This window comes from Macaca thibetana, chromosome 20 (genome assembly GCF_024542745.1).
Source record: "Macaca thibetana thibetana isolate TM-01 chromosome 20, ASM2454274v1, whole genome shotgun sequence".
NCBI lineage: Eukaryota > Metazoa > Chordata > Mammalia > Primates > Cercopithecidae > Macaca > Macaca thibetana.
The window spans coordinates 25765316-25791378 of NC_065597.1; the positions used below are offsets into that span (position 1 = coordinate 25765316).

The 26063-nt window shown below is 41.5% G+C and overlaps 2 protein-coding genes across 5 annotated transcripts in view; one reads left to right on the forward strand and one right to left on the reverse strand.

Annotated features, from left to right (window-relative positions):
- Positions 1–26063, reverse strand: part of MPHOSPH6 (M-phase phosphoprotein 6) — a 1084238-nt gene that overhangs the window by 606330 nt on the left and 451845 nt on the right. The window contains exon 1 of one of the 3 annotated variants that reach the window (XM_050775060.1): positions 19101–19104. The exons of the other annotated variants lie outside the window; for them this stretch is intronic. The gene's annotated coding sequence lies outside the window, so the exon portion shown is untranslated. Of the gene's footprint in view, positions 1–19100; positions 19105–26063 lie in introns of those variants that run through there. 3 annotated transcript variants of the gene reach the window in all.
- Positions 1–26063, forward strand: part of CDH13 (cadherin 13) — a 1164483-nt gene that overhangs the window by 127870 nt on the left and 1010550 nt on the right. The gene's annotated exons all lie outside the window — the stretch shown is intronic.

Consider the following 26063-nt stretch of genomic DNA (forward strand, 5'->3'; position numbering starts at 1 on the left):
CTGATTTGTGGCCATTGCCTGTTTTTATCATATAAATACCTCCACCATGACTGATTTCAAGCTACCAATGACATATCATAGAATGTGGCATTGGGGAGAGATGGACAGCCACACCCCATTATTGTACCCCATTATGTAGTACTTCTGCCATGCAGATATAATAGACAAATAATCTTAAAACGTAGATAACAGTCAAATACATATGTAAAATAGTTAAGAAGTGATTCATTTTGAGTATTCATTGTCTTTGCTTTTAAGATTATTGAGTCACGAGTGCGGGTAATGTTTAATGACATCAGTGTTTAAGTAGCTTAGAAAAATCCTGAAATTTCAAAAGTGACCTCTTACAAACAGCACATGTCAACTCCTACTCATTATTCCTCCCATGAATCCATGGAAGCAGCCTCTCTGGGAAGAAGGCAGAGAGCAGGAGACAGGCTGTGATACAGAAGGAAGTGACTGGCAGAATTACATGGATGGCATCTCAGTTCAATCGCTCTTTATTATTTTGGCATAATTCGAAGTCCATATCTCACTTCATCTCAAAAACAATATGCATATCTGTCCTTGGCTTCATTTTCCTCCTACCACTTCAGACATCTCTTCTCTGACTTTTCTCCTTAACCCCTAACTGGGGGCTTTCTACCCTGTCTTTGCACATCATTTACCCTCTCTATAATGACAACTCCTAAATTTAAGAAATGGGTACATTTCCCCTGCTAAGCTACAGACCTATATATTGACGTACTTCCTAGATATTGTCCCATGCATGGCCCACCATCACCTTAAATTCAAGACATCCAAAACAATTCTCCATAAAAAAAATTCTTTATAGCCAAATGGAAGTGGGCTGTAATGAGAGGCATGGACTTTGATTCTAGTGCCAAAATGTAGGTCTTCATGAGCTTGTTGACTGTGGGCACGTCACTGATTCTCCCTCATCTCAGAGTTTTGCCATCTCATAAACAGCCTTGACCTTGATGAATGGGTTTTACTCCACATTCCATGGGGCCCTTGATTCTGTGGGTCCACCTCAGAAGCTGTGCAAACATCAAGAGAGAAGAGGCCTTGGTCCAGTCCTGGGCACCCCATCTCCTATCAGCAAGGGCCATCTCTCTTTTATCTTATCATACGTTAAAATTCCATGAACTATTTCTTCTCTGAAGTGGTCATCCACTAATTCATGGATTCACTGTGGAACCCTCTAGGTATAACATTCCATGATTCTTCAGTTAGTGCTCACGCTTCTGGAATGAAAAGTACAAAGGTGTAGGGGCAGCAGCTGGAGATGACAACACGGTCTGTTGCCATGTGTAGTTCATTGCACAGGGTCAGGTGCAGGAAGCTCTTCAATATTAAACTTAGTGTATGGTAACTCTAATGCCTCATATTTGATTTGCATTAAGCACTGACAAGAACCTTTCATGTCTATTTCCGCCCCGGGGTCCTAAAACATAAATTTTAACATTCCACGCTTCTCCTTGGTGATCATTCCCACATAGAAATGGAACTGCATTAATAATCATTGTTGAAGAAATGAATACATGATTGTTGAATGAATAACCAAATGAATGCCACCAGGGAAAATTATTGTTTTGGATTCATTTTAGGGCCTGAACTTGAGGAGAATCAAGTTATCCTAAAGAGAGTTGTTGGAACCTGCCTTTCTAACCAGCTTCCTATTTTCTAGAAAAGGGGTCAGTGTTTATAGGAATTGTCTAGGATTCCTGAGAACTGCCATCAAGCATTCATTTTGCTTTTCCTGTTGCTAAGCATTATCAGAGACACAGCTTCTACACAAAGGAAGACGGTAGAGCATTGTCTGTTTAGGGCTACTAGATCAATATCATTATAGTTTTATTTATCTATTAATTTATTTGGATTTCTAAGCAGCTCTACCTTTTGTTGTGATGATTATATGGCAAAATGCAAAACAGCTTGACAGAACTTTGCTGTCTAGACTTTTGATAATGATCTCTAAAAGGCAACTCATTTAATTTGCATCCTTTTATTAATAATACAAAAAAATCCAAACCTTAACTAGTGCTTGTCACAGTCAGTGGGTACTTCATGAGCCAAGAGTGCACAGGAAGGTATTTTTGGTTCATTATTGGGTTTCTATAATTGACCTGACATTTTGTGAGAGCAATCGTGTTTGTTAAGGAGAAACTCAAGCCAATGCTGTCATTTCAAAGTTCTCGTTACTATAACCATGGGAAACAAATTCATCAGAAGTATGCGTATGTGTATGTGTGTATACACATACATCCCTATGCATACACAAGCATGTACACACACTGGCATGGGTCGACCTGATAAAATATATGCAGTGTTCTCTGTCCAAATCCAGCCAGTCATCTAGGGACTGTATAGACAATTAGCCAGTGCCTGCAGCCCTAACCCATCTTTCCCCTTTTCTCTGCTGCTTGAGCCTCACCTTAAGGCCTAAGTGAGATGTGCATTCTGTCCCAAATGATGGCTCATGGGGAACGAACATTTCTGAGTCTTCCTTTCTGACCCTCTAGTTATATGGCAGTGATTGCACTGAGAGAAAACCAGGAAATAACAAAGGAAACTGCTTAAGCAAGTTGTGTTTGGGAAGATTAGAAAAGGGAGTGCACAGGAGGATGAAGCTGAAGTCTCTAAGGAGGTAATCTTGTTCAAATAATAGCTTTTCTTGTAACCATATGTTGTCAAATTGGTTATTTCTGATGAAGTATCCCCAATTCTCTGAAATCTTTTAAAACTTACATTGTAGCTTTCTCTCTTCAATTTCCTTATTCCCATGTTCTCATTCTGGTCTATCATCTGTTCATTTATTCAGTCCATTCTTTGTGTATTCATTCATTTATTCTTTCAAGTAACGTTTACTGATAATTAAAACTAATAAAATCACTGACTTCAAGTTCTATGAGCAAAACTGAACCAAACCAAAAGAACTAAACTAGAATCCATTGTGGTGGGATTGACCACTAGGTGGTATGTGCATTCTTTGGCCTTACTGGGGATTTAGGCATTTGTTTTGGTTATGTGCCTTGTTAAATATTCAGCATGTCAAAATGGTGGTAGGAAGTTGAACACAATCAAGAAAATATGAAGAGAGTGATATAAATTATATTTGGAGCTCAGAGAGGGGCCAGGAAGACTTTACAAGTTGGATTGCTTCTGCCTTAGGCAGAAAAGAAGTTGCAGAGCATTCTAGGAGGAGTGAAATACTTGAGTAGGGGCTGGGAAGGTAGTAAAGCAAGTGGTGTTTTCAGGTTTAACTATGCATCCACAACTTTAGTGTTCAGTATTTAAAATGTTCCATGTGTAAACTCTATCATGAAAAGATTTTTTGAGGAAGTAGCTTGCAAAAAGTTGCATATTTCTATTTGTTGCTAGGGTTACCTAACCAACAGGTTCTTGGCTAAGCAAAAAAGTACAGTCTGTAAATTAGATATGGAATAAAATATTCGGGGAAAGAGGGAAAGGTCTCATGCTCCCAAGAAAAGCAAGTGAAAAGTGATATCCTTCTGATAGGGGAAGAAGTTATGAGTCATTAGTCTGGACTGCTATAGGCATGATCATAATAGTAATAATAATAACAGCCACCATTTGTGGATCACTTACTGCAAACCAGGAGCTGTGTTAAATCCTTCTCATGTGCAAGCCGCTCCTTTAACCTGCCTGGCAACCTAGGGTGACTAGCTGTTAGTACAGCAGTTCCTTGCTGAAGTTTCTCAGTCTCTTTCAGCCTCAGTTTCCTGTTGGGCAAAATGGAGATTATGGGACAGTGGGAATATTAAATGAGGCTATGCTTGTTATGTGTTCGCATGGTGTCAAGCAGGGAGTAACGGGTCAGTGAGAATTAGAGTATTAGCTACTATTAGCATTTCTCCTTCCCCGTTAGTATTTTTCTTCCCCCCTGAGAAGGAAACAGAATGAGGAGGACCAAGCTGAATACAAGCAGTACCTGAGAGCATTCTTGGAAGATTATGCTCTTGCGAGCTCCTCTTAGAACTAAAAATTGATGATCAGAGAGACAGACTGTCACCAATGCATGACTATCACCTTGTCATTATTAAAGCACTTTTCACTAATTTATGTTATTTTATTCTCATAAGCTCTGTGAGGGCCAGGATTTGGGTCTTCTTTTGTCCTTTGTTACATCCTCATCTGTATCAGTGGCTGGCACATTATCTTTGTTGATGACTGACCTTTCATTTTCCTCTTTCTTTGCCTGGCAAGCTCTTACTCACCTCTCAGTATCCATGGGGACACTGATGCTCCTCCATCACTCTCACCTCCAGTCCTCACTTCCCAGACACCTCTTAGTTCTTACGGTGGTCACAGTACCTCCATGCTGTATTGTATCGTATCTACTCTCCTGTCTGTCTCTTGCTGCAGACTCCTCTAAGGCAAGGACCACTTTTCACCACCTTTCCATGCCCCTGGATCCTTGCTCAGGTTTGGCTTGATGTAGGCACTTTGAAGATACTTGAATGAGTGACCACAAATATCTTCATTTGCATCTGAACAATTTTCTTGGTATTTGAACTTCTCACCAAAACCCCCAAGTCCAAAGACCCTTGCCTTGAGCTTACAGGTTTTCAAAGATTGCTTTACCTGGGGGTAGGGCAGCTCTCACATGCCTGGGAGGAAGCCTTGGAGCAAAAGCAAAGCTGTGGCTCTGAAAGAATTATGTCAACATTTAATTGCAAGAGATAGTTGCTCTGCCCAGAGGGCTTCCAGAACAATTTAGCTTTTGGTTTAAAGCTCAATTTTAGGTAACTGATCGGGTAGAAGCCAGTTTGACTATTGCAGCTTGGAAATGCAAGCTTTGGTAATAATGCCGCAGATTTTTTTTTTGTTTGTTTTGTTTTGTTTTGTTTTTTGAGACAGAGTATTGCTGTCTCCAGGCTGGAGTGTAGTGGCTCGATCTCAGCTCACTGCAACCTCTGCCTCCCGGATTCAAGCGATTCTCCTGCCTCAGCTTCCCAAGTAGCTGGGACTACAGGCGTGTGCCACCACGACCAGCTAGCCCACCTAATTTTTGTATTTTCAGTAGAAACAGGGTTTCGCCACATTGGACAGGATGGTCTTGATCTCTTCACCTCGTGATCCGCCCGCCGTGGCCTCCCAAAGTGCTGGGATTACAGGCGTGAGCCACTGCGCCCGGCCGCCATAGCTTCTAAAAATGTCACTATCAATCCATTTTGGGACTAGAAATCTCTCTGGCAAGTGTGTGAATGCAAAGGTAATGCCTTTACCTTTCAGATTAGTTGTAGATAATCTCATCTTTGTTGATGACCGGTGAGTGCCAAGCCCCCAGGATTGAATATGTAGTCTCCAAGGGACATTTTCCTTGGACCAAGTGGGAAAAGACCTGGTCAAAACTGAGGAATGGGCAATACTCACCTGGTATTTTTTAACTATAATTTGGTTCTTTGAGCTATAAGAAAAAAAGGGACACAGGCTATGTTGAAGTAACATGAATTTCAGAAGTAAGGGTGATGAGAATCTCAGAAAACTTGCAACAGCTGGACACCCAGGTCTCCTGGAAATGGGAAGTTGATTGAGGAACTGGAGGGAAAGTTAAAGTGCCAGCTCTAGTGATTGGGTTTCTGTGTCACCACCTTGGCCCGGGAGACTATTGATACCCCGTTTGCTTTGTTTCCCCGTTTCCTTTAGTGTCTCTTTCCAGCTGAGCAGTCTTCTGACTCCCACCACTTCAAGTTTCTGAGGGAGAAGCTGATTGGGCAGAGATGTGCATTAGACAGCCTATAGATGGGTGCTCTTAGGTCACATGGTCCCAGTGAACCAATCAGCAGCCTCTAGAGGAGAGGTCACCTGGCACAGAACATGGCCACCTATGCTTAAGGAACCACAAAGGGCCTCTTCCTCGGGAGGGGTAGTGAATGTAGGCACTTTCCTCTCAATGGGCTATGGGTGTAACAGGCATTGGGCTGCTTCTATTTTATCAGAGGATGGGGCCATAATTAGCCCAATGAACATTTACTAATCATTGAAATTTAAGCATGGCAGCCTGGTACGTAACCATAGTTTGAGTTAGCACACTTCAGTTTTTCCCAGTTAATTTAGTCTCATGTAAATCTCTGAAGCCTCTACCAGTCTTTTCTTAAATACACATAACAACTACCGCAATTCTCTTTCTGCTAGTCCCTTGGTCCACCTTAGCTCACCTAGTCGAGGTAGACAGTCTGCAGCCACTATCCTTCTTCTCTGCCTAAGGGCTTTCTCAGCACTGGAGACTTATTAAGCAGCAAGTAAGTCAGTCCTGTAAATGTGGGGAAGCTGGCTCCCTGGGGTCTCTCCCAACTGTTGAGAGTCAGTGGATAAATGCCCCGGCTTCCTGTGAGACAATTCTGAGACAGGTTATGCACGGCTCCTTAGAGCGTCCCCATTGGGAGTGAGCAGAAACCTGATTTTTAATATAAACTTTATTTGTGTATCACTCTTTTCTGCCTCATTTTTCACACTTCCTCACTTGTGCTTCCCAAATATATTATCTGCTCCAAAATCCTTGCCTCAGGCTTTGCTTTTGGGATTATCCAAACTAAGACAATAAAATACTACACCCATTTTAGGGAAGATCAGGAGCTATCAATATAGGGACCAATGCATTATGGTCTTCGTCTAAATAAAGTCTGTTTCTAATATACTGAATATTTCTATAAGGCAAAAACTCATAGGTAATTGGTTAAATAGGGGAATATATATTAATATGTAGTAATATATACATGTATAACATGAATATAATATACATATGTGTATACATATATAATATATAATATATGTATAATATAACATAAAAATGACTTTGTTCCATATGCAGTATTCCATAGAAAACTGATATTTTGCCTTATCAAGAAGCAGCAATTAAAGGAATATATACTAACATGACTGAATGCAGCATGCCTCAGAAGAATAGAGAATGGTCTATACAATTCAAATAGGTTCTGCCTCTTGACTCACTTGCCAAATCCTCTCTTTTAGAAGTGCTTATTGAGTAATTCTCCCCGATCCTGATGCACTGCTCCTGTTTCCATAATTCAACAGACTCAACCTTTCCTTATAACCCTTCTACCAAGCACCAATCCACATTTTTTAAAGGGAAAGCCTCATATTTACTGTAAGTTTTCATTTATTAAGAATTTATGTCTTCTCAAACATGCCAGTTTAAAAAATTTTGATTATAATTATTATTTGCAATAATTAGGTGATTACAAAGTTGCACAGATCTGGAGTGTTCTACTTTAATCTTGTCTCTTCCAAAATCCTTATGATGTTATTGCACAATTTTCCTAAGCATAGAGTTTTTCTGGAACACAAATATTTTCTAGAACACGTATTTCAGGGCCGTTCCACACATAGGCACATCTGTGCCAGTTAAACATAAGCACCTGGCTCTTTGCAGCTACTTACTGAGGGGGTAGAAGGAACATAGTACCACCCCCGCAAAAATACAATTAGCCTGTTGTCAAAAAGGGGGTGAGATGAATTCTTATCTTTTTGCTGGAAGGTGGGAAGAGGCATTTGGCTTAGGAAGTGGCCACATCATGGTCACTTGATACACTGTCATTGGCATCTAGTGTAAGATTCACCATGGTTTATCTTATGATTTTATGACTAGAGACCAAGTGAAAAGTTCTGTACTTTTATTAATATTATGGCATTACAACCCCTTACTTTAAATGATTCATAGTTTGGACCCCATTTACAAATATGTACCAGTTATACGGTATTTATTGAGTATCTCTACTACATACTAGGAATCATACAAGAGGAATCATAAGTTAATTCCATATGACTCTCATAGCAACCTGTAATTGTCCATTTCGTGTTGCTCTAAAGGAATACCCGAGGTTGGGTAATTTTTACAGAAACAAAGTTTATTTGGCTCACGGTTCTGCAGGCTGTACAAGAAGCACGGTGCCGGCATCTGTTTCTGGTGAGGGCCTCAGGCAGTTTACAATCATGGTATAAAGTGAAGGGGGAGCAGGCATGTCACATAGTGAGAGATAGAGCAAGACAGAGGAGAAAGTGCCAGGCCCTTTTCAACAATCAGATCTTGTAGTAACTAATAGACAGAGAACTCACTCATGATCGCAGGGAGGGCAGGGGCAGGAAGCCATTCAGGAGGGATCCACCCCCATAAGCCAAATACCTCCCACCAGCCTCTCCCTCCAACACTGGGGAACTGGGGATCTTATTTCTTTCTTTCTTTTTTTATTTTTTTTTGGAGTCTCACTCTGTCACCCAGGCTGGAGTGCAGTGGCACAATCTTAGCTCATTGCAGCCTCTGCCTTCCAGGTTCAAGTGAATCTCCTGCCTCAGCCTCCCAAGTAGCTGGGATTACAGGCATGTGCCACCACACCTGGCCAATTTTTGTATTTTTGACAAGGTTTCACCATATTGGCCAGGCTGGTCTTGAACTCCTGACCTTAGGTGATCCGCCCTCCTCAGCTTCCCAAAGTGCTGGGATTACAGGCATGACCCGCTGCGCCCGGCACATTTCAACACATGAGATTTGGAGGGGACAAATACCCAAATCATGTCACAACCAATAGGATAAATACTACTTATTTTTCATTCCTCAGATGAGAACATTTAGTCACAAGAGTTTGGGGCAGCCAGCCAACTTCTGATGTTCAGAGTCAGTGCTATCTAAACTTAGCTTTTATGTTCTTTCCACCTCAGAAGGCTACTTCTCAATCAATTATTTGGGATCAGTTGGTTTCATCACATGGCATTGCATCACGAATATGCTGAACAAGGCCAAGGGAAGGCAACAATTAAATGGGAGTTTGTAGAATTGCGATTTAGATACAATTAAAAGTCACATAAAGTTCTAAAAAATATTTTACACTTGTTTCATATCTCAACAACTTCCATTCGTTTAAGTCCATTCGTCTAAGTTGCATTGTGATGAGGAGAATGTGACATATTTTTGAGGGGTAAAAATGAGAATGATTCAAAGCTGTGAAATTTGAAGTGATGTCTAAAAATTTTTTTCTCGTGACTTATACTTACGATTTTACACACACACACACACACACACACACATCCTAGTAGGAAAAATATCAAAATATAATAACTTTAGATAATAAGAAAAATGGTTTCTGTTTACACTGAGTTTTCACAGGTGAGATATGCATTAAAGGCACAAAAGCTAAAAGACAAAGAAATGGCAATTTAAGCACTTGAAAGGCTTGCTGAATTTTTTACAGAGTGTGTCAAGTGGAGCTGGAAAGTGAAACCACAAATCAGAGGCTAGAAAGGAAGCAGCTGGGCAGGAGAGAGTACCTTGGACTGCTGGCTGCAGTCCCCTTCGTTTCCCTCAAGTGACCTGCATGTCGGACTTCACCCCGCTACTCTCTCTTCTTCAAGATGAAATGAAGAGGTTGAATGTAATGATAACTAAGGTTCTCTTTCTGTTCCCATGATGATCTGATGCTCAGGATTTTAAGAGTTCTGTGCCATTAGAATTGATTACTTCTAAATTGTTATCTAGTATTCATAAAAAGAAAATTATTCAAACTTGTACTTCTTGGCACAAAATATACCTGTGATTTTCTAAAATATTATCTCTTAATGCACAAAGTTCTCAAGAACTGAAGCTAACGGGAGCTACCACAGAGTATTAATAGAAAATATATGTGAGAGGATGTTATTTAATAAACCCCTAAGTCAGTAATTCTAATGATTCAAAATGACTTTAACTTTCTGCTAATTAGAAGCCAGACTCTCAGCTTTGCTTCTTTGATCTGCAGTTCTCTCCATCTTGGTCTGCTTGGTGAAGGTCATGTTCCTGGCTGTGTCACTGCTTCCACGTCTGTTCATTAAAATCCCCTGGCCAAACAGTGGGCATGCTGGACTTCCTGGAGGGGCTCCCTGGAATGCCTTGAGCAAAACTTGGGTGCCAAAAGCAAAGACCTGCTGTGTTGGAGAAAGAGGAAGAGAAGCGTTCTGCTTTCTTTGCATCCGTTTAGAAATGTCTTTCTAATCAGCAGGTTCTCATGCTTGGGGATGCCAGGGGTGGCTTGGGTGGGCACTCTTCATTAATAGCCATTATTGTGGAGTGATGAAAGTGGATTAATGATGTTTTTTAGGAAAGATAATTATCTCCTGTGCTCTCTGGGAGGTATATGAACTGCAGTAAGATTGCAAGTACAAAACAGGACATTCCTGGTGCTACTGTGTGAAAAAATAACCAGCAGTACCTTGACATTTATAGATTTTATGTAAGCACATGAATATGGAGCTCTGGCTGCACCAGCCCCAGAACACACCGGGCTTCCGTGCACCCCAGGACCTTTGTATGTGCTGCTCTTGCTGCTTGACGTGCCCCACCCGGTGTCTGTAAGCCTTGCTCTTTCTTTCAATTAGAATCTTTACTTAAACATCCTCTTTTCACATAGGTCACCCTACATAAATCAGCATCCTTCCTGTCTCCTGTCACTCTCTGTCCCTTTATCTTGCTTTGCTTTTTCTTCATAGTACTTATTTCCTCACACAGTAAATCATCTAAAAGTCACTTATTTTCCACCTCTTCCTCCAGAATGCACACTCCATGAATACAGTCTCTCTGCTTGTCTAGGTCCCTGTTTTATCCCTAACCCTGGGAGAGCACCTGTGACATAGTACACACTCAACAACTATTTGCTGAATGAAAGAAAAAAATAAAAAGGTTCACATGGAGATGAGAGCCACTGGCCAACAGTTTCAGTCAAAACATAATATCTAGTTAAACATGCAGTGTCTGCATATATTTGACTAATAATAATTTTTATTGAAAACAATAACAATGAATACATGAGTTGATGTCTGTCTTTTCAATAGATATATAATGAGCCTCTGGATTTTATTTTTATTTTTATTACTTATGTATTTTTTGAGACAGGGTCTCACTCTATCACCCAGGCTGGAGTGTGGTGGTGCAATCACAGTTCACTGCAGCCTCCACTGCCCAGGCTCAGGTGATCCTCCCCACTCAGCCTCCCTAGTAGCTGGGACTATAGGTGCACGCCACCACGCCCAGCTAATTTTTTGCAGGTAGGGTTTTGCCATGTTGTCCAAGCTGGTCTTGAACTCCCGGGCTCAAGCAGTCTGTCTGCCTTGGCCTCCCAAAGTGCTGGGATTACAGGTGTGAGCCACTGTGCCTGGCCACCCCTGGATTTGAAAAGGAAAGGGGTAGAGTGACAAGGACTGGTTGTGTCTCGCATTCCAAACTCTGCTTGTTTTAGGATGTGCTAATGTATCAACCTTTTATTATTGCCCAGACCATAGACCTGGCTTGTTCCTTTTCACATGTTATTCTCACCAGAAGCTACAAAGTAGGTGTTATTTGTATTATTATTGCTGCTGTTGTTAGAATATGTATTCCTCATTTACAGACAAGTACACAGGCTAAGCATGACTGCAACTTTTGCATTGTCATGCAGCTCAGAACTGGGGGATCTAGACACTGAATTCAGCAGCTGATTGTTTGGTTTCCAAGACCATGGTCTTGCCACTTACCTACTAGAAAGGATTCCGATTAGTCCATTTAGGTTCTTCTCCTTCTCTACCCTCTGAGGAGGATTCTTTCGGCTCTTAGTGAAATAAAACTATAAATGGAAAGGGAAGTCTCAAATCTATGTTCAGAAGAGGGAAGAGGTTTAACCTGGGGTTGGGAGGGAAGCAGATAGATGTGATAGCAGAGCAGGCATTTTGAGATCTAATATATAGCCTTAGTGGGATTTTAAAATATGAGGTATAGACCAGGCGCGGTGGCTCACGCCTGTAATCCCAGCACTTTGGGAGGCCGAGGTGGGTGGATCACAAGGTCAGGAGATTGAGACCATCCTGGCTAACACGGTGAAACCCCGTCTCTACTAAAAATACAAAAAATTAGCTGGGCGTGGTGGCGGGCACCTGTAGTCCCAGCTACTCAGGAGGCTGAGGCAGGAGAATGGCGTGAACCCAGGAGGTGGAGGTTGCAGTGAGCCGAGATCACACCGCTGCACTCCAGCCTGGGTGACAGAGTGAGACTCCCTCTCAAAAAATAAAAAAATAAAATAAAAATATGAGGTATAATTTGTCTTCATATATTCTACAGATGTATTTTGAGAACATAGTGAAGGCATGATGCCTAGCACATAGTAGGTGCTCAATAAATGTGTGTTGAATAATACATGAAGGACATGAATAATTGTGTGTCGAATAATGAATGAAAGACACAAATTCGGGAGGTAATTTTGTTTGCTGGTTTGTGTCCCTTTATCTTGTGACGGGGAACCACACTCGCAGACTCCCGACTCCCTTCATCTTCATTCATTTCATTCATTTTTTTTTTTTTTTTGGAGACCGAGTCACCCAGGCTGGAGTGCAATGTTGTGATCTTGGCTCACTGCAACCTCTGCCTCGCAGGTTCAAGCAATTCTTCTGTCTCAGCCTCCCGAGCAGCTGGGACCACAGACGTGTGCCACCATGCCCAGCTGATTTTTTACATTTTTGGTAGAAACAGGGTTTCACCATGTTGGCCAGGCTGGTCTTGAACTCCTGACCTCAGGTGATCTGCCCACCTCGGCCTCCCAAAGTGCCCTGCCTTCATTCATTCTTAAATCATTCATTTATTTGTGGAAGCCCCTTACCTGCATGTGGTTTATGGATGTGTCAGAACAAACTGAATATTGTTTATTCTTTTACTTTTTAAAGAGATGAGTATTTGGGTCATTTGATTCACAGTGAATTTCAGAATTCTGTCAGCTAAATACCTCTTGAAGCTCCAATTACCAAGACTATTAGCCCTTCTAGAACATTAAGAGTTTCCTTGTAAAGATATTGCTATTATGCATCTGGTGCAAAGCCCTCTCATCTTTAGCTCAATTCAACAAGTTTCCATTGAGTGCCCAGCTCTAAAAGTCTTAAATGGAAATTGATTCCCTACTCCTTCTATTTTAACTGTCAAAATCATAGACTGCATTGTTTCCAATGAAAACCCACTGACAGCTCCCCACCGACCACCCCGTAAGCCTTCCCAGGGCTTGCACTGATGATGCTGCTATCAATGGGGAATCTACATTGTGAATGGGTATAATGGGTATTTATTATGAGAAAATCATGTGGCATAAAAGAGAATAATTGCCTTCATAAGTGTATAATTTTTTAGACTATGAGCTTCTCAATGGAAAAGCATTCTAAGGGAGGCATAATTGCTAATTTTCGGTGTTAAACATACCACCTCTGAAGAGTATTTCGCGGTCTAACTCTCTGAGTGTCATGTCTTCCTGTGGCCCGGGGAAGACAGTGGGAAGAAAATAAAATTGCATTGAGCGTCTACACAGGACCAGACCCTATGAGTTCTTGCACATTGTTTTCTTCTTGTAATGGCTTGAGAATTACATGGAATTATCCCCATTATATGAGAAGACAGACTCTCACAGGAGTTAAATCACTTCTCATAAAATCGTCTCTCATAGTTATGTGAGTTCAGAATGCACGTCTGTGCTACCCCAAAGTCCAAGCTTCGTAGAGAAATCTACAGCAACTCTGTATATTCTGGAGAGATTTCTTAGTACTAAGCTTAAGAGTGGAGGTGCCCCAAGAGCTGACTGCCCCCAAAATATTTTCCTCACCAGCTCACTTCTGTTTCTAAAAGCCCACCATGAAAATCACTCTTCTGAAATAAGGCTGGAGTCTTCTTTAGGCTTCTGCTAAAAAGTCTTATGCGACGTGAGATGTCTAGCGTAACTTCTTTTTTAAGTCAAGGAAAATGTGTAGAATTTAGGTCAAGATGCGCTGAGAATAATTTGCAAAACCCGTAAATCCAAAGCTGATATATTTAACACCAGGTCCAAACTGTTTCTGAACGATTGAAACTCTCGCCTGAACACTGAAGAAAATGGAGGAGTGATCTGAGGCTGGGGAATAGTCTACCTTGCCGAGGATAACTGTAGAGTATTGTGACACAGTGCAAAGATGCCACATGGATTCTGGATCAGTCGGACCTGGGTTTGAACCCTGATTCTGCCAGTACACCTTTCTGCCTGGTTAGCTTGGAACAAAACAGTTAATCTGTTGAGCTTTATTATCTCTCTCCTGAGGCTCTTGTAAGGACTAAATGAGATAATGCCTAATGCTTCACACAGAGGCAGTGGCCACCCTATCATAATAATAGTAGCCTTCATTGTTTTTGTCTTTACTATATATCATCATCCAATATATTCCTGTCTATCATTATTCCAATACATATATCTGATTAAATTCCCTCCAAATTGCTTTCTTCTCAGCATTCCTCAGTGCAAAATATGAGATGTCCTTTGACTATATAATGTAAAATATACTATAACATATAATATTGACCTTATATTGAAGATCTATTTGTACCCTACATACATTTTTAGAAATAATATTTTATTATAAAAATTTTTAAATGTACAGAAAAGTTGAATTTTGCAGTGAGCACCTGTGTACCCACCACCTAGATTCTAACATCACCATTTAATCCACTCATTTTACCACCTATCTTTCCTTCTGTGCATCTCCCATCCATCTACTAATCTACCTCATGTTTTCGGTTGGACACATTTCAAAATAAATTGTAGAAATGCTTTCTCTCTAAATACTTCAGCATTCATATTATTCAGTAAAGTTCAATATTTGCTTTCATATTGTTTCTCTTTTGATGTAAAATTTACACACAGGGAAATGCATAAATCTTAAGTGTGTATTCTGAGTTTTAACAAATACACACATCTATGTAACCCAAAGCATTGCCAAAATGCACAATTACTCCAGAAAGTTCCCTCAAGCCTCTTCCCAGTCAATTCTGACTCCTACCACAGCAGAAGTAACCATTCCTCTGATTGTTTTCTATCTTGGATTAGTTTAATCTGCTCTGGAACTCGGTATAAATAGAATCATGCAGCACATGCTCTTTTATGTAAGGTTTCCCCCACTCAACATGATGTTTTCAGGATCCTTCCATGTTGTTGCACCAATGTGCTTTCTGAATTGGTAAAAACAACTATTTTTGTGTTTATAGAAGTCTAACTCACCCTGATGCCAGATTTAAATTCCCTGTGCCAAGCACACTGTGTGCTCCTGGTCCTTGCCCCCTTTAACTTCCCCAGCATAGTGCCTTTGCTCATTCTTTCTTTCCGCCACTCCCTGGTTTCTGTCTGTTCACATTCTGCCCTTCCTCTGGGGATCAGCTCCAATCCCAAACTTTTCCAAAGTCTGCATTGACTGCCTTGGGTTTCTTCCTGAGCTCTCTCTTCTTTGGACACTGGGTTACCATCCCATTAACTGTTGATGTTGTCATCAGTGATCAGCTCCTGATCATAAACTAAGGAAGAGTAAGGCAGGAGGACTGGCACTGAGGGTCCATGTGCTTGCTTAGCTTTCCAGGGAGAGGCTAGACTAAAGGTACTCTTCACCCTAAGAGCCAAGAGGAGTGGATCTAGAGTGACAATTGCAAGGCCCCAAAGAGAAACAAAGAGTGAGGAGTGATGGGGAAAGAGCCAAGGGGACCATCCCTGAGTCATGGGTGTGCCTTAGGTTGAGGCTAAAGGTTCAAGAAGGAGGAGGTGAAGAAGGGAAGGAAACTCTCAAGAGTGATTGCTCTCATGTGGAAGAAGCCTAAACATGAAGTCACGAGAGACATTCCTTGTGGCTAGGGGGCATGCTACACAGGCATGCAACATATGCCGAATTTTCTCAACAAAATTGCAAGTTGATGTCTTACTATTGACAGGACTGAAGTTTCGTAAGGTGTTTGTTTATTCTGTTCCCTGCAGTGGCCTAATTGTAGAAGGCACTGATAGATACTTGCTAGCGGAAAATGATGCCTCTTACCTGGCCAGTCGTTCTAGCAATTAGTTTCATTGATATTTTGGGACTGGGCTTATTGCAGTTTGGACTGAATTGATCATTTTAGCCACTACAGCCTTTGCAGAATTTGTGTCTGTCAACTTGGCCTTCCCAAGGAAATGGAGGTTAGGCAATAAGGACTGTGTTCATTTTATTGCCATTTTACTACCACAGCATGGTAGCATCCTGCTATAAGGTGCTTTTCATATCTTCAAAAATACGGTATAGTCTTGATCTCTGTTCTTGCTGCTCTGGAATTAAAATAGAAATCTTCATTCCTATCTCACAATCTTTGGTGCAGGTTAGGAGAGCTGGATTTCAGGACCATCCAGCCTAGTGCTTAGGTCTGTTTACAGCTCAGCAACATTTCCATTGGATGAGGGATATTGTTGAGTAGTCACCGAACATCAGGCTCTGACCTCTTATAGTTTCTTTGCTTTCTAACCCAGCAGACCATCCTCAGTTAAGACTTCCTCTGATTCAGCCTAGCAAAGAAGATCAGAAGCAATCCTGTGTCCACAGGCTCCCTTTCACACCTTTAATATTTTGTATTTTGCAAACATTTCAAGTTAGTTAGCAGGTCTCTTGCTTTCTCATGAGGGCTGGGCACAAATGTTCAAGAATAATCATTGTAATGGCATCTCTCTGATTAAAAAGACAGCTAGCAAGATTGAGATAGAACATCAAATTCTGAAACATCATTAGCAGAATTCTATTTTGGTTAGGTATAATCTTCTGTGAGGTCATGATGTTGCCTTCGATGAGTCTAACCATTTTATATCATTTAGATCGAAACAGACCCATCATGTCACAGGCAAATGGCTTTATCATATTTAATTAACCCAACACCATGTAATAATCTCCCTGGTAATTATCCCTCACTAGTGCTTGAAAGCGTGCTGCAACAAATAAATCATCAAAGTTGCAGGTATACTTAAACTGTTATTTGATGCCATGGCAGAAGAATATTGACAAGTCACAGTGCAATACTAATTATACTAAGAAAATGTAAATGGCTTCATCAAAAAAAGAAAGAGCCAGATGGCAGGTTTTATATACTGTATCCTCCTGTGTTAGAAAATGGGGTATTAAAAAAGCATCATGCCCTCAGCATCAGGGAAGAAGAAGAAATAAAGGCTGATACCTGTCTCTTTATGGAGGCCAAGCTGAACCTCCAATTCTGGAGAATGGTAACATTGAAGAGGACATTAGTGGCCATTGACATTTATGTCTCCTGATGCCACCATACGTGTAAGTGAATGAATATTACCCGGGATGAATGTTGCTTTTCTTATGATAGGAATTGATGGAGGAGGAGAGTAGCAATTCCATGATGCCCTAGATTTTCCTTTATGCTTGTAAATGACAAATTATTCACAGAAAGACATGTACCCACCAGGTGGTGAATCAATGTGTTTCAATTGACCTGGCTTTTCTAATGCATCAGCAAGAACACATTTACCTGAATGCATTGCATCTGAAAAGCAAAATTCAATTGGAAACTATGGACTTAAACCTATGAAATGTGACAGGATAAGTCAGAGAGGAAATATGATTTTAAGGGTGAGATTCACGAACCCATGAATGCATGGTGCACATGGCACAGACAAAGATAACTGAATTGGATTTTCAATAAGCACAGAGTTCTAGATTTCCCTGTTCTTGAATTGCGTACTGTACCACCCAGCTGCTGTCCCCAGCTAATTTTGCCAGAGCTGGATGTCAGCTGAAGCACAACTGGCTATGGCTTGGGAAGTTCTCTTTTGAGTCAGATTATTTAGTTAGCTCAGGCTGATAACTGCCACAGAACATGGCTGTGATTTGGCCTTATTAGAAAACAAATTTGGAAAGTATTAGAGAATAGTGTTCGAATGGTAATGTTCTTCCTTGCTTTCCTTATTATTTCATCTGTGTGTGTGTGTGTGTTTGTGCACATTGCCCTGTTGTTACCCAACTAATCAATCAAAAATTCTGTTTATTATAAAAGTAATTCTCCTTAATTAGAGAAAATTTGGAACATAAAAAAGGAAAAGGAAGAAAATTGCTCAAAGTTTGCATTCCAATTATAATTGTTCTTAACAGTTTAGTTATTTAGTCTTTTCCTTTATGCATACATTTTGAAGTTGTTGGTTTAGTTTTTTTATAGTTTGACTCATCAAAAATCATATATTCACTATCCTGCTTAAAAATCATAAGTTTAATCTATATAGTTACATATTCAATCATTATGCTTAGAGTTATATTGACATCCGTAGACAGATGTCATTTCATGATTTTTAAGCAGTCAATTTTCAATTACTGCATAATATTCTTCTGTTTAGAGATACATATTTTAGTTCAGTATTATTGTGGCACATTTATTTTCTATGTTTCCTGGTTTTATTTTTGGAGACAGAGTCTCACTCTTGCCCAAGCTGGAGTGCAGTGGGGTAATCTCGACTCACTGAAACCTCCACCTCCCAAGTTCAAGCAATTCTCCTGCCTCAGCCTCCTGAGTAGCTGGGACTAAAAGTGCATGCTGCCATGCCCGGCTAATGTTTTGTATTTTAATAGAGTTGGGGTTTCACCACATTGTGAGGCAGGTCTTGAACTACTGAGCTCAGGCAATCCGCCCGCCTCAGCCTCCCAAAGTGCTAGGATTACAGGTATGAGCCACCACTCCTGGCCCAATATTTCCAATTTTTTATGTGTATATTTTTAAAAAATTAAGTTATGACTTTAGCATAAATTAAAATTTGACTATACTTCATAAACCCTTTTATATTTTATAATTTTTTACAAACATAATTTTTAACAATGATAACTTTTTTAACACAAGTCAACCCCAGAATATTTAGCTCTTCCTTTGTGTTTATTTACTGAAATCAAGGTGCTTTCCAGTTTTTTACAATGATAAATAATACCTTGACTTATCAACTAATTAAAATGTATTATATGTCAATTATATACAAAGCACTGGGCTCAACTGGTTATCTTTGTACATAAACTTTCCAAGTTTGGGATTCTCTGCTTAGAAAGGATGTACTAAATTGGTACCATTGGACCCAATATGTCTGGTGTTTGTAAGGGTCTAGGTAGAGGCTGTTTGATAGCATTTACAAAGGACGATTAATCTATTGTGCCATCAGCATTATAGCTTGCTTCACCACACCTGTGCACTCAGTGGCTCTTCCTCCCCGAAAGTGGAGACAGTGGGGCAAAGGACATGGAGAAACGGAGGCTCAGAGCGTTTCAGTAACTTTCCCCAGTCCACCAGCTTGTGTCAGAATCAGGATGTGAGTGCAGGCCTGTCCAGCTTTAGAATGCAAACCCTTAAGTGCTGCCTTAAGTTTGGTTCCCCAGAAGAAGGCCCTGGGATGAGAATTTGGGTGAAAGCGAGGTATTAGGTTGCTAGGAAAAATGTATAGGGAAGTGGGAACTAAGTTTGGCAAGAGGGAGACTAAGCAAGGATGTCATCTGAAGTGAAGTTCCATTGAGATAGCTTTGGCCTCATCTTCCATGGAGACTGGGAATGATGTGATTTGCACTTCAGTGCTGTCCCCTTTGGGGCAAGGCAACTTGAGTATTTCCACCTCTGGACCCACAAGTCCTTGGTTAAAGACTGCTGGGATAGTGGGCAGGCAGGGGCACAAATTGTCAGATACTTCTGTACTTCTCGGGTACAGACAAAGCAGATCTATTAGCTTAGATGCAGCCTTTTGGCAAAAGACGCAGATGCCCTTGATGTGCTCGTGTTGGTTAGCGATGGCTTGGAAAAGCTGGATGTTAAATTGTTAGGAATTTTGCAATCTAGTTGACCACATTGATAGCTTGAAATCAGCCATGGTGAGAGTATCTACACCATGGAAATTGGCCAACATTACAAATTAGGGCTCCCTTCCCTCCACCCAGACGTGTTTAGTAAATATTTACCAGCATACTACTGCAGCTGCTGGCCTTTGGGAATAGAAGCACACTGGGAGTCCACATGCACTAAAATGGCAAAGAGAACCTAGGGGATGTGGATGGGGCAGGTACAGCATCTGATGCAGCACTCATCTATACCAGCTGCAATGTGGTCGGAAACCTGCCCCTGCTCACACAGGCTAGGCAGAGGTGTGTGAGAGAAAGGGAACTGGTAAGAGTGAGGGGAACCCAATGGATTTCAGAGCAAGGTCTCTCAACCTGAGGTGGCCTGGGTATGAGAAGTGCTAGGTGGAAAAAAACCTAGAAATAACTGAGATTATAATAGCTAACTAAGCTCTTGAATACTTGCCCTGCCAGGCACTGAGCTAGATGCTTTACTTTGGCTAATCTTCATAAGAGCCCTAGGAGGTAGATTTCATCATCATCATCCTCACTAATTATCATTATCATCTTTGTTATCCTTCTTCTACAGATGATAAAATGGAGATTTAGAGAAGGAAAGTAATATGTCTAACATCACAGTGGGAGGGCTGAGCTCTGAACCCATTCAATCTGACTCCAAATGCAAATATTGAATAACTACGACAGAATAGGTCCCACTTCTTATGGACTGAGTACACATGGTTGTGGGGGCATACGTTGCTTCCGTGGCCATCAGGATGACCTGGTAGTCCCCTAATTTTGTGTGGTTATAGGCTTAACCATCTGGTTATCAGGAAAAAATCATGTAGAGAGGGCACGAGAGTCCAGAATCAGTAGCTGGGCCTCCCGGTGTTAAAAGGATAGAACTCAAGTCTCATCGAGGGATGGAGGTCTGGATACATTCTTGTCATCTCTCAGAATCAGCTCCAGGCTGGCCCAAAACAAAGGATACAGAGGCTGAGAAAGGCAGAACAAACCTGGGACATGGGGCTGAGCCAGCAGAATCATTAGCAGTCAGGCAGTGTGAATTGTTTTGTGGTAAGAGAGATAAATGTGCCTCTTGTTCTTTGTGGTTTCCTTTGCCATGAGAGCCACTGCTTTGTGAAAGTTCTTCTTTCCTTTCTCTGGCTTGCCCATCCCTGGATTGATGTAGTGGCCAGCAGCAAGGACATATGAAGGGTCTGGAAGTGGAAGGCTGCCATCCCTGCCCTGCTCTACCTTCTGGGCCCCCAGGGATCCCCTGACATAAACAGCCCTGCAGGAGGAAATAATAGGTAGACTTGTCCCTGGGACATAGTGGAGGTAGGTCTGAAAGTTTCCTTTGAACATTAGGTAGGTCTCAGCTTTGTATTTCAGGTGCTTTTATCATGTGTTTTATCCCATAACAGTACATTCTAGAGGTACCTTTCAAGTGTCACCAATCTCCAATTCATTTTATATTTTCCTCTATGTATGTACATTTGTATGTATGTGTGTTCACTTACCATTATGAAGTAACTGGCCTGAAGCAAACTGAAAATACATCTTTCCTTATGTTCCCAATATTGCATTTTTTTTCCTTTTTCTTAATTCATCTGTGAATATTGTTTTTCTTTTTCTTTTTTCTTTCTTTTTTTTTTTTTTTTTTGAGATGGAGTTTCACACTGTCACCCAGGCTGGAATGCAATGGCACGATCTCAGCTCACTGCAACCTCTGCCTTCCAGGTTCAGACAATTCTCCTGCCTCAGCCTCCCAAGTAGCTGGGATTACAGGCACCCACCACCAATCCTGACTGATTTTTTGTATTTTTAGTAGAGACGGGGTTTCACTGTGTTGGCCAGGCTGGTCTCGAACTCCTGACCTCGTGATCCACCTGCCTTGGCCTCCCAACGTGCTGGGACTACAGGAGTGAGCCACTGTGCCCGGCCAATATTGTTCTTCTTTATACCTAATTACGCATCATTGGAGTTCTCTTTAAAAAAAAATGTGCTTGCCTAATTAATTGCCAACAGAGAGGCTACATCATAGTGGTTAAGAAGATAGGCTCTTTTCCCTTGACTGAAGCAGTGATTAAAAAAAAAAAAAAGAGTATAGGCTCTGGTGTCATACTGCCTGGATTGGAGACCCAACTCTTCTACTTACATCTATATGACTTCTGTTCATTTTTTAATGTTTTTTGTTGTTGTTGTTGTTGTTGTTGTTTCTGCATGGCTTGGTTTCCCCATCTGTAAATTGTGGATCTTTACAGTAGCTATCTCATAGGTTATTGTGAGAAATAAGTGAGTCCGTGTGTATGAAGCCCATAGAAATATACATGACACAGAGGAAGCACTACCTAGTGTCAGGGTCTACCATTATGTATTCTTTAAGAGGTTTCAATCCTGACCCTCAGAAAAATAATTCTTTCATTCAACAATCATTTATTGAACATTTTCTTTGTGCTCATCTCTGTGCTATGTCCTTTCATATAGATTGTATCTGACATAACTTAATTCTTACCATCACCCTGTATTAAAGTTATGGTACTCATTTTCTAGGGTTTGAATTCTGGAAATGCTGTGTGCTCACTGTATCCACCAGGATAGGTGAGGCTCTGCTGCATTCATGAACGGTCACAGATCTCAGAGCCTGCAAGCGGGTTTAGTTCTCCTTCATGAGAAGCCCGACCTGGTCAGGGTGTGTTCCTGCACCTGGTGGGGCAGCATGGTGGGCTATCTCCTCCTATGGCTCCTCTGTTACCAAACAAGCTCTTCCTATTCAGCTGAGGAATAGAAATGCTGGAGAATCTTGGTGGTTAAATGCTTTGACTTGGAAATAAAATGGATCACCTACAGCCCAGGACCAAGATTGGGTTACAGGACTCTACCTAATGGCCCTAGAGATTGTAATCCTCCCACATGCTGGAAGGAGAGTAGAATAGGGTATGGTGAACAGGAGATGTCTCTACCACTGACTTGGGACTGTGAGCACCTGTCTACACCTTGGTTATCTTATATGTGAAATGAGGATGACGATTGTACCTACTGCATATAGTTGTGATAGAGTGAATAGATAAATTCATGTAAAGCTCTTAGCACAGTATATGGCACTCAGAAAATGGTCAAAATGGGGTCACTGTAATCATGAGCTACAAGAAAGTCAGTGGAGCCTCCTAATATAGCAAAGTAATGATGGCTTTGAATAGCCGTGTGTGGATATTAAGTCCAGTTACATTACTTACCAGCTGTATGTATGAGCTCGGGGAAGTTATTTACCTTCTCTCACTTTTACTTTTCTCATACATAAAATGGTGTGGGATCACACTCACTCCATAGGCTGTATCAAGGGTTAAATCACTAACATTTATTGACGTCTTGGAAAGATGAGCTAAGCGTTTAAAACCTGTTGGCTCATTTATCTCTATGTCAATGCTATGGGAAAGGTACTTTGTTGTCACCCATTTTATAGCAGAGGAAACTAAGCCTCAGAGAGGTTAAGTAATGTACCCGGGCTTCTGTAACTGCTAAGTAGTAGGGCAAAAAGTGAAACCCAGGCATTTTGTCTTCTCAATTGATGATCTTAACTAATACGCATTACAGCCTCCCTGAGATCAGTTGGGTAAAGCTCCGAGCACAGGGCCAGTGTACACCCTCGCAAAAATATTAATTTGCCTGGGTGCGTGGTGAGAGAAATATCCTTTGTCCTGTTCCTAAACTCTACTCTGCATAGGATGCATACTGATGGCTCTTTTTTTGTGAGTGGATGGAAGTATGAAAGAGCACTGTCAGGCTGCATGCAGTGGCTCACACCTGGAATCCAAGCACTTTGGAAAGCTCAGATCACTTGAGGCCAGGATTTCAAGACCAGTCTGACCAACGCAGCAAAACACACTATCATCTAAAAATACACAAATTAGGCGAGCGTGGTCGTGCATGCCTATAATCCCAGCTACTTGGGTGGGTGAGGCATGATAATCACTTGAACCCAGGGGGCAGAGGCTGCAGTGAGCCATGATCGTGCCACTGCACTCCAGCTTGGGTGACAGAGCGAGACTGTCGAAGGAAGGAAGGGAGGGATGAAGGGAGGGAGGGAGGAAGGAAGGAAGGGAGGGAGGGAGGGAGGGAGAGAGGGAGGGAGGGAGAGAGGGAGGGAGGAAAGGAGGAGGGGAGGAAGGGAGAGAAAAGAAAAGAAGAGAAAACAAGAGAAAAGAAAAGGCACTATCTATGCCATACGCTTTTGTGAGAACATCAAGGCCTGCATGCAAAAATATCCGGTGCAGAGTTGGTGGTCAATTAGCTGGAGTGCTTTATTATTTTTAATAATCAACCATGCTTAGTGGGAGTCTGAATCTGTAGTTATGACTGTAGTAAGTGGGACACAAAGGGAGCAGCTGGACATACTGGCAAGTATTACAATGTGCAGACAACCTGCACATATGAACCTTCTTTTCAAATAAGAATCTCAGTGCTGTCACTATTTGTTTTAGGAAGTGCTGGTTTCAACTGAATGAGGAAGTTAAATGCATGTTTTGTTTTCTGTCTTCATTGCACCTACAAGGGTTGACTATGGATTCAGTTTTCTTTCCAGATTAAACACCTAATACTTAATGGGGGAACAAGCTTGGAAAAGCAGAACTGATTTGAGGTGGCTTCATCCCTCTCTTATCCCACCAGAAAGAGAGGGGACGTTCCACTTCAACCTGGGGTGAAGACAGAGAACTAGGTGTCCCAGCATTTTGCACAGAACCAAAGCCCTGGAAATTCTGGTGGAAGCCAGACATTCAGAGTCATTAAGCTCACAGTCAGTCCCTGCTATGTGCCAGATACTGTGCTTTTCACAGACGTCTCATTTATGTTTCCCAGAACATTAGGCTGCAGTGACGTGATGCAATCATAGTTTGCTGTAGCCTTAAACTCCTGAATTCAAATGATCCTCCTGCCTCAACCTCCCAGGTAGCTAGGACTGCAGACATATGCTACCACATCTGGCTGAGTTTACATTTTTTTTTTTTTTGTAGCGATAGGGTTTCACTGTATTACCCAGAATGGTCTCCAACTCCTGGCCTCAAGCAATCCTCTCGCCTCCACTGTCCGAAGTGCTAGGATTAAAGGCATGAGCCACCATGCCCTAAAGTTAAGATTCTCATAGCTGCTTTATAGATAATGAACTGAGGATCAAGAAGTTGAGACTGGATGTGAGTGAGATAGTGAATATGCTGTAGAAAACCAAACTCAGTTCCCTTGGGGACCTGGAATTTGGCATCAATATGGTCACAGGGCTTTAATTTTGTTTAACTCCACATTGTGTTCTTTGTGAATGGTGCCTCCAAGAGTTGTGCCCCTGGGTGCGCCTGAGCTGAAACCTCAGGTAGATGCAATAGGCTTTGTCTTTCATGACAGTTCTGTACCGTGGTCTATAATAAATCAGTATTAGTAATCTATGGTTACATAACAAATCACCCCAAAATTTAGCAGCTTAAAACCATATTTATTATTCCACAATTTCTGTGCAGCAAGAATATGGGTGCAGCTTAGCTGGGTCTTCGGGCCATAATCAAGGCTAAAATCCAGGTGTCAACTGAGGCAGCAGTCATGCTAAGGCTTGACTGGGTGTGGGTTGGCTCCTGAGCTCATTCATGGGATGGTTGGCAGGATTCTGCTTTTTCAGGTTGCTGGACTGAGGGCTTTGCTTCCTTGCTGGCTATTGGATGGAAGAACCCCTTAAATCCTTGCCTTATGGACATCTCCAGAGGGTAGCTCTCAACAGGACAACTTGCTTCCTCAGAGAAAATAGGTGAGAAGAGCCAGAGAGCCAAGAAAACAGAAGCCACAGTTTTTGATAACAGTCATAGGAGAGATGCCCTGCCACTTTTGTTGCCTCCCATGCTTTAGAAGCGAGTCATTAAGTCCACCCCACACTCAGTAGGAGGGGATTACACAAAGACATGCATATGAGGAGGCAGGGTTCACTGGGAGCCAGACACTGCCTACTACAAGAACCGTGATTATTTTAATGCAAAATGATGTGTCAAATTCCTTTTACTGGGTAGAATTGTCTCTCCAGAAAAATCTCTTCTGTCTTGAATATTCATGCATGCTCTGGTACCTCTCTTTCTGTGATAAGGACATTCCAGTTTGAAAAACTGAAGTTATTAGTCAAGTTGTGCTGGTTTAGAAATATTCACTCTCTTTCAAATAACTTTGCGTCCACCTGCTTTGACCCATGATGTTGAATCTAATTTTATTACACAGTTTTGGATGGTGGGAGCATTTCCACGTTGCTGCCGTGTACTTTCTATACAAATAAGTGTTGACCTTTGAAGTAGTCTCCCTGGAATGGAAGGTTTTAAACTCATTGATGATGCAAACTTTGCCTAAGACCTTGTTGTAGCTTCTCCATGGGAATGGCCTTTGGAATC